Below are 14,960 nucleotides of genomic sequence, written 5' to 3' on the forward strand. Positions count from 1 at the left end.
TTTCAGACTCATTCCCTAAAATCCCCACCCGACTGTGGAGTTTGGGTTTTCCTAATTCCACTCCCCAGGGATGAAGGGGTGGAAAAGCAAAGACATTTCCTTCCACAGCCTCTTTAGTCAGGGTTGTTTCCAAGGTTCCAGGAAAGCAGAAAGCCATGGAATTCCACACCACCACTTCCAGACCTGGGAACGGTTTCCAGTGATGGGGATGCACAGTTTTCCTTGGGATTTTATTCCCAACAAACAAAAATAGCCCCAAACACCCCCCTAATGTGGTTCCCTTAAACACTTAGAGCTGTTTCCTGGGAATCCAGAGGACTGGAGGGTGAAGACCTGACTCCTACTCCCTGAAAATGCCTTTTTCCTGCTGACTAAACCAGAGGTGAGTCCAGTTCCCAGGCGTGGACACAGCAGTGCCACGTGGGAGCCATCACAACCTCTCAGGAATTGTCTTTCCCAACAGCCACCAACAAGAAATGAGGCTCCTAAAATCATCATGAACCCAGTTTCACCCCAGGGAATCAATTCTGTTTGGCTCAAAAGGAGGGCTCAGATTCCAGAGGACACTTTTTCAGGAGGTCTCCAACCCACAGCCACCCAGCAAGGCTTTGTTGGCTTAATTCTGTTACAAATTCAGCAGATTCAGCAAATTCAGAGCCCTGATTCTCTGCAATTAAGATTTTAGCAGGAGATTCGCAGCAAGACAAGAGACAATATTCTCTCAGAATCTACACCTTGTGATCAGGAGCCACAATGACTTGCTGATGTATTTTTTGACTCCTCCCAAGGTAGAAAAAGCTCCAGGTCCTTGATCAGGGCATAGATGACAAAATTAGGGATCAATATTCCCGGTGGAAGCTCTTCAGAGAAAGGAGGGAGCTGAAGAAAATCAGAATTATTGAGGTTGGAAAGGACCTCCAAGATCAAGTCCAACCTTTGACTGACCCCACCTTGTCAACCAGACCATGACCATGTCCAGGATTCCTTGGACACCTCCCCTTCCAATGTCTGACCACCTTTTCCAGGAGGAAATCCTTCCAGATTAAATTCTTCCTGACTAAATCCTTCCAGATTAAATCATTCCAGATTAAATCCTTCCTGATTAAATCCTTCCTGATTAAATCCTTCCTGACTAAATTCTCCCTGAGCAAGAAGTGAGAGCAGAGGAGGAGAAAAATCCTCCTTTTTCCCACCTTTAAATTTCATTTCGGATTTGTGAAGGATATTTCCCTTTTTTTTTTTTTTAATTGAAAATAAAAAACCCCGCGGGCACTTCTGCACTTGGCAGAGGAACAACGACAGAGGGACTTTTGTTTTTGAGTTTGCAGCTTTGTTTCCTCGTTTTAATGATAATAATAAGGATGATAAATCTTTTAGATTTGTTGTTTGACCCCCACACACGGACCTACAGCACCTTCACTGTCCCTTTGGATGCTCCTGGACCAAATGTGCTCAGGACACATCCCAGTGGGGCTTTTCCTTTGCCAGGGACACCTAAAATTAGGGATGTGGGTCAGTGCTGAGTTAATTAATGGTAAGACTTGATGATCTCAGAGGGCTTTTCCAACCTAAATGATTCCATGATCCTGGGATCTAACCCTGGAAAGGAAGAGGATTTCCCAGAAGTGGGAAATCTGGGATGTGCTGGGCTTCAGGTGTCCCAGATTTGCCCTGGGTACAGGACCCAGCCCAAGCCAGGGATTGAGCTTACAGGGAATCATGGAATGCTTTGGGTTGGAAGGGACCTGAAAGATCACCTTGTTCCAACCCTCTGCCATGGGCAGGGACACCTTCCACCAGCCCAGGTTGCTCCAGCCTGGCCTTGGACACTTCCAGGGATCCAGGGGCAGCCACAGCTTCTCTGGGAAACTCATTCCAGAGCCTCCCCCCCCCCCCAGTCAGGAATTCCTTCCCAATATCCCACCTAAAATCTCCCCCCTTGAATCATTTCCCCTTTGTCCTGTCACTGCTCCTGTAAAAATTCCTTTTCCATCTTTCTTATCACTCCTTCAGGTCTTGGAAGGCCACAATCAGGTCACCCCAAAGCTTCTCTTTTCCAGGCTGGACAATCCCAATTCTCCACCTTTTCCTCCCAGCAGAGCTGCTCCATCCTCTGATCATCCTGATGCCTCCTCTGGACTCTCTCCAGCAGCTCCACGTCCTCTCTGTGCTGGGACAGCCCAACCTTAACCCAACCTTTAAACCCCCCGAGCCAAAATGAGCTTAAACTGAGCAGAATTGGCTCAAATCAAAACAAGATCAAATCAAAACACCCTGCAGGAGAGTGTCCACAACGTGTTTTCCACCTGTTTTCCTAAATTGCCACGTGTTTCTCACGTAGCCAAGGCCTGATTTACCTGACCCCGAGCAAACCCCACCACCTCCCCCTCCTGCTTTTTGTTCCCCCCTTCGCCAAAGGAGGGGAGCTCTGCCCAGAGATTTAGGGAGGAGCGAGACATTAAACAGAATAACAAGAATTATTTTACCTCCGCGTTCCCAAACAAACAACAACAAAACCCTCCCTCCAGTTCTCCCCTATTTTACTGGCGTTTTGTACCTTAGCAGGAGCAGGAGTTTAGGGAACAATAAACCCGAAGTTCAAGCGTTCTCAGCTCATTACCCATTTTCCCCACGTCTTTTCAGACGCAATTAAACCCAAGCACCCTGAGATTAACTGCTTTCCAGGCCTGAGCAACACTGGAAACATTTATTTCCTCCCCTTCCACGTCTAATTAGTGCTGTTCAGTCCAAAGGGGAGCAAAACTCCAATTTGTAAGTGAAACTAGACGTATATTAAAAACACACTCTGTAATAATGCCCCGGTGCTTCTGTAATGCCTCTTGCCTTCAAAGGGCTCGGCGAGTATGATCTCATTAATTCTCACAGGTAGGTAATTTGGGGTTATTAGCCTTGTTTTACAGCCAGATCTTAGAGAGGTGGAAGTGATTTGCCCACAGGCACCGACTCGACGCGCTTGAGACCCAAGGAGAACTCGGGAGAGCGGCGGCGGCGTAACCGGAGCCGGGGGGGACCCAGAGGGGCCTCCAGAGCCTTGGAGGGTCAGGAGACCTAAATCCCGGGGGGATTTAGGGTCTATAAAGGCTGTTCAAAAGCCAGAGGGGAATGTGGGAGCACCGAGCTCCGGGGGGGGGAAGTTGTGCAAGAGCCTTTCCTCGCTCCTCATCCCGAATGCCGGCGATATCAAAGCTTTCCCGGTTTAGGGATTTTTTTTCCTGCCTTGCTTTCCAAGGGGCCTCTCTGAAGGCTCCCCTGCCTTTGGAGGCTCTGTCCAGGATAGATCAGCAGCAGGAACACTCTCCCAGGAGGGGCTGCACGGCCAAACCTGGTCAAATTTTATCCCAGCTTTCGCTCTCACATCCCTGTTCACCTGCCGGGTCACCCCGGGGGCACCACAGGCCACGGAAAACCTGTTCTGACAGGGAAAATTCCCAAGCCAAAAGCACCAGCACGTGGGCAGAAGGGTCTCAGGCCATCGTGTCACCAGCAAATCCAGGGCCAGGGGTGTTCCCATCACATCCCACACCGTGGGGCACTGGCAGATTCCCAGAACAGGCAGGAGTAGGAGGCAAAATTCCTGCTCTCCCCTCCCAGTTAACAACTGAAATATCAGTGAGTCTTCCCTGGATGTGGGAAACCCCGGCCCGGCTCCCTCTGATGTCAGGAAACCCTCCAAATCCAGGAGGACGGGGGGTCCCACCCCCCAACCCCCCTTTTCCTGGAGAAACTCCTCAGCAAAGGATTAAAAAAAAAAAAAAATCAAAACCAAAAAAAAAAATATCCATAAAATCAAAACCTGAAGCTCCAGAGGGCAAGAGCGAGCATGACTCCACAGCCCTGGGATCGGGGCACTCCCCTGGGAGTGGGGAGACCTGAATTCCAGTTTCCAGCACCATGGGTTGTTGTTTCATTTGAAAACACATCAACAGCCCTCGGAGCGGGAGCCGCGGCTCCGGCCGCTCCGGCTCCAGGTGAATCTCCCCGAGCGCTCGCACAAAAAAAACAGCTCGGCTTGTTCCTTCTTGCTGACCCGCCGAATCCCGGGTTTCCCCGCTCCCAGCTTCCCCAAAACACAGGGAAAAGGGGTGCAAAGAGCCACCTGCCACCACATCTCCCCCCCCCAGGGGTGGGGGCGGTGGTGGGGAGAGCGCGGCGAGAGACGAGACGCGGTCGGACTTTTCCCCGATGGAAAAGGGACCCGAGCCCGGGTTTTCCTGCCCTGAGCCTGGGTTTTCCCTGCCCTGAACACGTGTCGGGGCTGGTGAGGTGAAGTGCTGACACAAGGAGGAGAATCCGAGCCCCTGGCAGCGATGCCAGCGCTTTTTTTTTTTTGGGATAAGGAGGGTTTGCATGCTCTACGTGCTGCCTTTGAGTCCAGGGAGAGCACACGGCGCTTCCGTGGGATTTGGGAGCGCAGGGTTGACCCTGGAAGGGGGAAATAATCAAGCCTGTCACGACCACATCAAAATTAGGACAATTCCACCCTCACACAGGAGTTTTTGAGGTCACCCACAGCGTGACCCTGACCCTGTAGGTGCCTGGTTGTCCCTTTTCCATCGGGAGCACGATGGTGGAGATGTGGATGTTTGACTTCCCCATCCCTCAGAGGATGGCAAGAGGAGGCTGTTGGAGTGAGGAGGAGGGGTTGGGCTGCCCTAAACATCCCTGTGCCCCTGCTCTGACCCCAAGCACACCTTGTTGTGCCCCCACAAGCTGCCTAAACCCTGTTCTGAGCCCCAGCAGGAAACCCTTCTCCTCCAGGTGTCCGCAGACCCCAGAACTCCTCAAGGTGGGTCGGTTATTTCGGGAACCGGGGCCTGTTTGAACACTGCAGAGCTCCAGAAGGGTGTTCAGAGTGTGGGGATGGAAAGCCAGGCACAGTCTCACACACACCTCACACCCACACACCCTCACTCTCAGAGATTCCTTTCTCACACCCCCGGCCGAGCCCTGTCTCACACAGGGACACTATCACGGCATCTCCCGAGTCCTCTCCCTCTCCCAGACACGTGCACACACTTTCCCCCTTCTTCACTTTCCCCCTTCTTCTGCCCAGCTGTGTGTTGGCTCAGTTCTCCCTTCTCAGCAGGTTCATCTCCCAGAACCATCCAAGCAACCGTTTGGGAAGTCCTGGAAAAGTTTCTGGAGTAATTTAACAAGAGGAGTAAAATCTGTGAGGGGAAATGAGCAGATCAAGGCGAATCCTACAAGAGGGGAAACAGTGAGCTCTGCTCTGGGGGGATCAGGGATAGGACCCAGGGAATGGCCTAAAGTTGTGTCAGGGCAGGTTTAGGTTGGATTTTAGGGAAAGGTTCTTCCCCCAGAGGCTGGTTGGGCACTGCCCAGGCTCCCCAGGGCAGTGGGCACAGCCCCAAGGCTGCCAGAGCTCCAGGAGGGTTTGGCTGATCCTCTGGGGCACAGGGGGGGACTCTTGGGGCTGGGCCTGTGCAGGGCTGAGGGTTGGGCTGGATGGTCCTTGGGGGTCCCTTCCAGTTCAGCACATTCAGTAACTCTGGGAAGTTGGGTGGTTGCCCCAGGAAGGAGCTCGGAGCAGGTGAAGGTGTGGGGACACCTCTGTGCACGGGGCCACTGTACCTACACGGATGGTAGAGAAGTTTATCCACGAAAGCCACAATCCTGAGGGCCCATTTCCCAATTTTCAAGCCTGAGATGGGGGTTCAAACCTTCCCAGCTGAGCACAAGGTGCTCCCCAGGGCACATCCCCCAGCCCAGAGGCCTCACCTCCCATCTCCCTCCTCCCCAGAGCTGCTTGGACACCACCAAGAGCACAGACCTGGGCCCTATTCCTTGGAGCTTCCTCCCAAAGCTGGAGCTCCCCCTTGTCCCCAGAAGTGGGGAGGAGAGAGAGAAGAGAAAAAATCAAACCTGTGGTTTGAGGAGTTGCCACAGAAATGGGGATTCGGATCCCTTTAGTTTGGGGGAAAGCAAAGGGGACTGAGGGTCATGTGTGTGACCCCCCAGCAGTGGAATCTGCTCATCTGGCACCAGGCTCAGCTCTGCTGTCCCTCCAAGCTGGTTTTGGAGTGGGAAGATGGGAATAGGGATTCCCACATCTCCAGCAGACCCTTGGTGACACATTTCTACTCCCCACTTGTGCCAGCAGGAGATGCCACCAGCTTCATGGTGAGCAGGGCTGGCAGGACAAGGCCAAGGCCGGGGTTTCAACCAGGTGGATTCCCTGGTCCAGCTCTCCACACAACCAGGAAGAGGCTGAGGGATGAGGAATTCCGTGAGGAAAACTGGCATCAGCCCCCGGCCTGAAGTAACGAGTCACATCCCAAAAAAACATCCCACTCCTTTCTAACAGGAGTTCCAAACCCCTCCAAAGCAGGGAGGAGGGATCTGACTGGAAATGGAGAGCCTGGACCCAAGGATTGAGTTAATTTAAAACAACTGCACAACCCCAGGAGCAGGAATTGGTGGCAGGGAAGATCCCTCATTACAACTGCAGCCCATGATGGGTGTCCATCCAAGGGCCTTTCCAACGTGGAAAAAAACATCAGAACACACTTTTTTAAACACCTCTGGACACTCTCATTCCCAAAACACAAGGATGGAGCAGCCCAAGATTTCCAAAGTTGGAGGGAGGGAGCTGAAGCCTGAAAATAAAGCGCAAATACTTCATTTAACACTGACAGAGTTCCCAAAAGTGCATTTTCCCGGCTTGGGAAAACGCAGAGCGCGGATCTGGGATCCTCCTGGGATGCAGCACGAGGATGAGTGTGGTCTCCCCGTCTCTTTTACGAGCAGCCTGCTTCCCAGATCCCAGGACACAGCATTCCCTACCCCGACTAACCTTTAGGGAAGCATCTCCCTCCCAAACAAAGCCGCTCTCTCGCATCTTTCGGCGGCGGCGCCGCTCCTTCAGAACCTCCCTCCGCCTCATTTTTATTTTTTTTTTGCGATGTTTCCCTTCCAATCCCGCTGTTCGCCAGCGGGCCCTCCCCTCCCCCGGCTAATTGATTCCTCGGGAACCGCAGCTGGAGCTTGGCACGGCGGATCCCCCCGGGTTTGGGAGCCGCAGCATCCCCTCCCCGCTCGCCGCCTTCCCACTTTTTCCCAAGCCGCGCTCGCTCGGGGAGGGGGGAAATGCCTTCCTGCTTTTCTAAAGCTGCCGCCCCAGCTGCGCTCCATGTGGGGAAGGGAAAAAACCACACGCGAGATAAGAGATGCGGGAGAGACAAGGGCCGTGCCCGGGGAGGGCAGAGACGGCTGCCGAGCTGTGCCAAGGAACGGCCCAACCCGCTCCTCACCCCGCTCCTGGCACCACAACCCGGGGTTATCATGCTCCTCCAGCCTTCAGGTGTCTTGGGGAAGTGGCTCCTCTTCCCAAAAATGCCTCAGGGGGTATCTATCTGCCCCAAGGCAGGTTCAGAGGAGCCACCCCGAGCAGGAGGGAGGAGGAGGTTGGTGGAGGATGATTTTATTCCGCTGGGGTTTGGTGGGGGCTGGTTTTATTCTCGGCCCACACCTGGCGCTGCCCCTGGGACAGAAGGGCTGTGCCACCACCAGCTGAGCTCCAGCATGGCCCTGAGAGTGTCTCTTGAGGGTCCTGCCAGCTCCAGATGTCCACAGGAACATCTCAACCACCTCAGCCTTGAGACAGTCCCTGGAGGGCCCTGCCAGCTCCAGATTGTCCTAAGGAACATCTCAACCACTCCAGATGTCCAGAGGAACATCTCAGCCACCTCAGCCTTGAGACAGCCTCTTGGAGGGCTCTGCCAGCTCCAAATATCCAGAGGAACATCTCAACCACCCCAGCCTCGAGACAGTCCCTGGAGGGCCCTGCCAGCTCCAGAGGAACATCTCAACCACCTCAGCCCTGAGGCAATCCCTGGAGGGCTCTGCCAGCTCCAGATGTCCATAGGAACATCTCAACCACTCCAGATGTCCAGAGGAACATCTCAACCACCTCAGCCCTGAGACAGTCCCTGGAGGGCCCTGCCAGCTCCAGAGGAACATCTCAACCACCCCAGCTTTGAGACAGTCCCTGGAGGGCTCTGCCAGCTCCAGAGGAACATCTCGACCACCTCAGCCTTGAGACAGTCCCTGGAGGGCCCTGCCAGCTCTAGAGGAACATCTCAGCCACCTCAGCCTTGAGACAGCCTCTTGGAGGGCTCTGCCAGCTCCAGATATCCAGAGGAACATCTCAACCACTTCAGATGTCCAGAGGAACATCTCAACCACTCCAGCCTTGAGACAGTCCCTGGAGGGCTCTGCCAGCTCCAGATGTCCACAGGAACATCTCAACCACCTGAACAAACCACTTTGCCCCCAGATCAGGGTTCCCCAGCCCTCCCCACCACAGGGACTCATCCCTGTGGGATGACCCAGCATCCTGTGGTGTGGAACCAGGCCCGGCTGGGAGGGTGTTTGGCTCCAGGATTTGCTCCCCTGTGCTCTGCAGGGATGAGTCTCTCCCAAGTTTGGAGCTCTGCACCCTCCACAGCCACCCAAACCTTTGGAACATCTCCCTGCAACCCTCCCAAAACACCTCCTGGTGCTCCCAGTCAGCTCCCAACACACTCCTCAGGGATTTCAGGCACTTGGAGGGGGGAAAAAAAGGGATTAATTGTATCAGGGAACCACGAGGGGCACAGGAGGACACCAAATTCCACGGGCTGAGGCTGCCTGGTGGAAGGGCAAAGGGATCCAGAAGAATTCCTGCAAAATCTTATCTCGTGGAGGCTCCTGGGGGAGGAATAAATAACTCTGGATGTGTTAGTCAGAGATGGGCAGGTTTCCAGTCCTCTGGTTGGGGCACAGCAGCTCCTGCTGTTTCCCACTGTTTCAGTCACCTTTTCCTTGCTCACATTCCCTGAACCATCACTGGCCTGGCACAGGAGAGGCACCTCCCAGCCCTCGTTGTTTGCATTGTTGGCTGAAGAAAGAAATAAAGAAAATAAAAAAAATAAAGAAAATAAAAAAATAAAGAAAATTAAAAAATAAAGAAAATTAAAAAATGAAGAAAATAAAAAAATAAAGAAAAAATAAAGAAAATAAAAAATAAAGAAAATAAAAAATAAAAAAAAAAAAAAAAAAAAAAAATAAAGAAAAAAATAAAGAAAATTAAAAAATAAAGAAAATAAAAAAATAAAGAAAATAAAAAAATAAAGAAAATGCAAAAATAATCTCTTTTTTAGGCTGAGGGGAGGATAAATTGTGAGCATTTTCTCGTTTAATTTGTGGAATTCCAGACAAAACCGTGATCTTGAAATAAAAATCAGGGAATCACAGACTGGTCTGGGTTGGAAGGGACTTTAAAGCCCATCTGGTTCCACCCCCACCATGGGCAGGGGCACCTTCCACTGGAGCAATCTAAAAGCTGATCTTTTTGAGATCTAAACCCTGATCTTGCCTCGCTGAAAAACCACATCACAGAGCAAAAAAAAGTCACATTCACACAAAAACTCATCTCAGCAAACTCGGGATGGTGGCAAGGAGCTGTTTCCTCAGAGGATGGAGCTGCCAAGCCCCACCACTCGTGCCCTGATGGCACCAAGCGAAGCCTTGGCACAGCTCAGGGGGGGCATGGAGGCTTCACACCCCCCGTGCCAGGCTGGGAGTTGGCATCAGGTGTGCCAGGAATGATGGATGGACCACATGGGCAGAATCCCGGGATCAGTGAGGTTGGAAAAGCCCTCCAAGGTCACGGAGTTCAAGCTGTGCCCGATGCCCACCTTGGCACTGAGTGCCACGTCCTTGGGCACCTCCAAGGCTGGGCACTCCAAACCTCCCTGGGCACTTAATTCCAATGCCTGACAACCATTTCCATGAGGAAATTCCTCCTGATGTCCAACCTGAGCCTCCCCTGGCACAGCTGGAGGCCGTTCCCTCTCCTCCTGTCCCTTGTCCCCTTAAGAAGGTGGCAAATGAGATTCAGGAAACTCAAGCTGTGAAAATGTTGCAGCTGAAAAATAAGTCATTTTTGGTCAAATCCTGAAAGTATAAAGAGCACCTTCCACTCTCCATGGCTCATGAAATCATAGAATCCCAGAATCCCAGGATATATGAGGTTGGTAAAAAGCCCTCCAAGGTCGTGGAGTGCCCCCTGTGCCCGATGCCCCCCTTGGCACTGAGTGCCAGGGCCAGGCCTTCCTGGGACACCTCCAGGGCTGGGCACTCCAAACCTCCCTGGGCAGCCCCTGCCAAGGCCTCACCACCTTTTCCAGGAGGAAATTCCTCCTCATGTCCAACCTGAGCCTCTCCTGGCACAACTTGAGGCCGTTCCCTCTCCTCCTGTCCCTTGTTTTTTGGGAGCAGAGCCCAACCCCCCTCCAGCTCCCCCCTCCTGTCAGGGAATTGTGGAAGCAAATTCCCCCATCCCTCTGCCACACTAAGAGCTCGTTCTCATGAAGACCAAAAAGAAGATTTGTTGATTAAGCTGAGATGTTTTCATAGCCAGAGCCCTCCCCACCACCAGCAAAAATTAGTTTTACATCTGAGAGGAGCGACATGGGAAAGAAATCAAATGAAGCTTCGTTTCGGGTGACCCAGCCTTGCACCGAGCAGGAAAAGCCACAGCTATTTGATGGAGTCTGTTTGGGGCCTGGTTAACCCAGCTGGGAGACACAACAGATAGAAACTCTTATCTCTGAACCAAAAAAAAAAAAAACAACAACCCCAGATCTCGGAACCTTCCGAGCCTCCCACCAGCCCCAGCAGTGCCAGCAGCAACAACAGAGCAGAGACACAGACCCAGCTCTAAAAAAAAACCAACAAAAAAAGGCATTTTGGCCTCAAATTGCTGCCTTTTGCCATGTGATTTTAGCACCTCGAAGCCTTTTTTGAAGGCGAGCCAAAGGCAGCAGTTGTTGCTGTGGGAATGGAACCAAGGAAGTTGTGCCTGCTCGGGGTGGGTGAGTCAGAGCAGATTCCTGCAGGAGATTGGGGGGGGATCAGCTCCCAAACCCCCTGGAAGAGGCCAGGGAAGCTCCCAAGGCCTGGAGGAGGCAGCCCAGGGGTAAAGGTCCATCCCCAGCTCTGCTCTGTGACCTGGGAGGAGCCCTTTCATCCCCCCAAATTAAAGGGGTTGTGTTTCCGTGGAGGGTCAACGTGACAAGGGAAATGTCCCCAACAGCAGAGGTGGGGACCTGGGGGGAGGAATCCAGAGGAGGTCCTGGAGATGCTGCCAGGGCTGCTCTGGAGCCGGGCTGGGAGAGCTGGGGGGGTTCCCCTGGAGAAGAGAAGGCTCCAGGGAGAGCTGAGAGCCCCTGGCAGGGCCTGAAGGGGCTCCAGGAGAGCTGGAGAGGGACTGGGGACAAGGCATGGAGGGACAGGACACAGGGAATGGCTTCATAGTGGAAAAAGGGAGATTTAGATGGGATATTGGGCAGGAATTCCTGGCTGTGAGGGTGGGGAGGCCCTGGAATGAATTTCCCAGAGAAGCTGTGGCTGCCCCTGGATCCCTGGAAGTGTCCAAGGCCAGGTTGGAGCCACCTGGGCTGGTGGAAGGTGTCCCTGCCCATATTGGACCAGGATGATCTTTCAGGTCCCTTCCAACCCAAACCATTCCATGATTGTTTCTCAGTTCACTCCTTGGACCCTGAGATGCCCCAAAGCACAACCCCCACCCTGAGCAGAGCAGACCCTGAGCTGGGCTGAGAGGGACAAACCCTGGGGGTCACAGCCCTTCTCCATCCCTGGGGGTTCCCTCTCCAAAGCTCCTTCCACACCCCAGACGACAACACTCCTGAGGAAAAGGGATCCCAGCTCCCAGAGCCTGAATTCCCCATTTCCACACTGGCACAGCTCCACAGGGAACAGCACCTTTTCTGGGAATGCAGGGCTGGAAAGGATCTCCTACCACTGCCAAGCAGCTCTTTTTCCCCCCATCACCATAAACATCATTGAAACAGGGTCCCAACTTTCACCCCATCAGCTGCTGAACCACTAAATTGCCCTGTGAGACCACAAAAGCTGCCAATGGCCTCGTGTTCTCCCATCCTGCTGGGAAACCAAGGCAACTTCAGCTGAATTCCAGGCTGGATTCACCTGGAACACCTCCAAGCCGAGCCCAAAGTGGAGGTGTCAGAGATTCAGAGCAAAATCCTTCTGAGGTGGCTTTGTAAGGACAGGTAAGGAAACCCTACAGGCATTTGAGGGTCAGGATCTGTGCCCCCCTGCTCAGGAAATGCTAAATTGGGAGGGTTGTTCCCCCCAGATCTGAAACCTGAGCACCTGCAGCGGTATGAAAATTGCCCCCAGAATAGGAAAGGCAGAGCTTTTAATCGTTCCTGCTCCAAATACCAGCGTTCTTTCCCTCAATCCCAGCTAACTGAGACAAAGGAAAAGCAGCCAACAAATGCCTCTTCTGCAGAAGAAATCAGGAGCCGTCTACCTTTTGCACGAAAATATGCGAGATCTGGTTGAAAAATAGATCAGAGGTTTCGTGGCCCTCGACTGCCCCTCGGAATCAGAGCTCTGAGCTGGAGGAATGTCGACAATGAGAGCCCTGCCTGTGTTTTTATCCGTGCCCTGGGAGCAGATGTTCAGCTCACATCAGTGTCCAAACACAGGAGGAGCTTCTCGGGACAAACCTGTTGGTCCTGAAAGTGAGATTTGATCCCCGAGCGCCCAGACAGCGACTGCTGCTCTGCCCCCAAACTTCAGCAGCACTCGGGGCTTGTCTTTTTGTTTCTCTAAACGTTTCTTAATGGCCCAAAATAGTCGGAGCAGTCAGGCCAGCTAATGGCTCTGGCATTTAATGAGGTCCTGGATGAAGAGCCCTTAAGCTCTCAGATCTTCCAGGAGGTCGTTAACTGTCAGCATTTATCGAGTCATCTATTTTAGGGCTTTCTCTTGGACTCAGTCCTGCGATATTCACGTTTCAAGGCTCTCAATCCACGGCTGGTGCTTCTCGCTGATTTAGTCGGACAAAATCACCCTAAAAAACCCCGTGTAAATCACAAATTAGGTTCCTAAAGGTCCTGCAGGTCCAGCTGCTGCCCCAGAGCTCCGGGATCATCCCTTGGGGGGGGCACAAAACCCCGATGAACCGAAAAGGGGGAGCTGCACAAACCCAGTTTCCCTTAAGAGATTCCCACCCCGGCACAGAGATGTTACATCCCAAGTTTTTGGCTGCTCTGCTGAGGAGAGGACGAGGAGATGTCACAGCTGCCAGGTTTGAACCCTGCTGGAGAGAGTGAAAACAACCTCCAAGTCCCAATTTAGACCCCTCTGGACACGACTTTTCCCTGTATTTTCTTCCCTGAACCACTTTTTCCCGCTGTCTCTGCACGGAACCAGAGTCTGGAGGCTCCGGAGAGAAGAGACTGAGACTCAATATTCTAATTTTTTACCTTTTTAATGCTTCTAGCAGTTAAAATACACCCTCAGCGCCACTTTTTGCCACCACAGCACCAGGAAAAAGGGAACAACTGGGTCAGGATCCCAACTGGTAAAAAGCAGCAGAATTTCCTGGCACTGGCAACACTCCCCTGATTCAGATCAGCCAAGGGCCCGACACAAGACACAAAAAAAGACAGAAAAGTGGTAATTTTTCCTCAAAAATCCACGTTAATATTGCTCTGGCAGTTCATGACTAAGGGATACATCTGTGTCAAGACAGAGAGGAGAGAGAAGGGGCTTTTTTTTATGCCCTTCTTGTCGTTCAGTCCCTGAATGAATCCATCAGGAGTCAGAAGAAAAGTCCCAACACTCACCAAGGCTGCACCTGCACCAATAAATAATGAAAGAATAAGGAATAAAACAGCATCAGGGATCATCTGAAAGCACAGGAACACCACAATCTATAAGTTTTATTTATCCTAATAATAAATATTATTTATTTATAAATAATAAATCGATTCCCTGGCGTATTTTTGGGCCAACCTAAATGATGGCCTTGCAAACAACACCTGAACAAGAGGAGGCAGGAGCCAGAGATTGTCCCCAAAGGCACCTGAACAGGAGGTGGCAGGAGCCAGGGATTGTCCCCAACAGCCAGTTGGGATGCAGACACCCTGTTTTGGAGGACAGGAGTGTGGGATATAAGTTGCCTTGGCCTTCAGGATGAGAGAAGAACCCCAGGCACAACAAATTAACTGCAGCCAAAAAGGTTTCTGACCTTCAGGAAGAGAAGAGGAAACAAAGATATTTAAAGATTGTAAAAAAATGCAGTAGGGAAAAGGAAAAAAAAGCAAACCAAAGAAACTGAGTAGTTTGAGCAGCTCAAGAAAAAAGTTCTTTAAAAAAAGTAATTCCTTAAATTTCGTAATTTTACGGTGAGAAGCCTCTTCCAGGAGAGGTTTAGGTTGGATATCAGAGAAAGGGTTTTTTTCCAGAGGGTGGTTGGGTACTGAACAGATTCCCTTAACCTGCCAGAGCTCAAGGAACGTTGGGACAGGGTGGGATTGTTGGGACAGGGTGGGATTGCTGGGACAGGGTGGGATTGTTGGGGTGTCCCAGGCAGGGCCAGGATTTGGACTGGATGATCCTTGTGGGTCCCTTCCCGCTCAGGATATTCCATGATTTTATGGGGACATTAATCCTGTGGTGTTCCCAACATCCCTGATAAATTTTACCATAAAAATTCAGTTGGTTAAACTGGTTTTTAAGCAGAGACACCCACCTCCATCCCTCATTTCTACAGAGACAAGGAAAGACTCCCAAGCCATGAAGTTCATCCATCTCAGAAAGGAAAACTGGACAGTTCCAAGCCCAGGAGATCCAGGATTCAAAGCAAACCCAGGCAGATCCAAGCCCAGGAGATCCAGGACTCAAAGCAAACCCAGGCAGATGCAAGCCCAGAAGATCCAGAACTCAGAAAACAAACCCAGGCAGATCCAACCCCAAAAGATGCAGGATTTAAAGCAAACCCAGGCAGATTCAAGCCCAGAAGATGCAGGGCTCAGAAAGCAAACCCAGGCAGATCCAAGCCCAGGAGATCCAGGATTTAAAGCAAACCCAGGCAGATCCAA

The sequence above is a fragment of the Neopelma chrysocephalum genome, unplaced genomic scaffold, assembly GCF_003984885.1.
Source record: "Neopelma chrysocephalum unplaced genomic scaffold, ASM398488v2 Primary Assembly neopelma1_174, whole genome shotgun sequence".
NCBI lineage: Eukaryota > Metazoa > Chordata > Aves > Passeriformes > Pipridae > Neopelma > Neopelma chrysocephalum.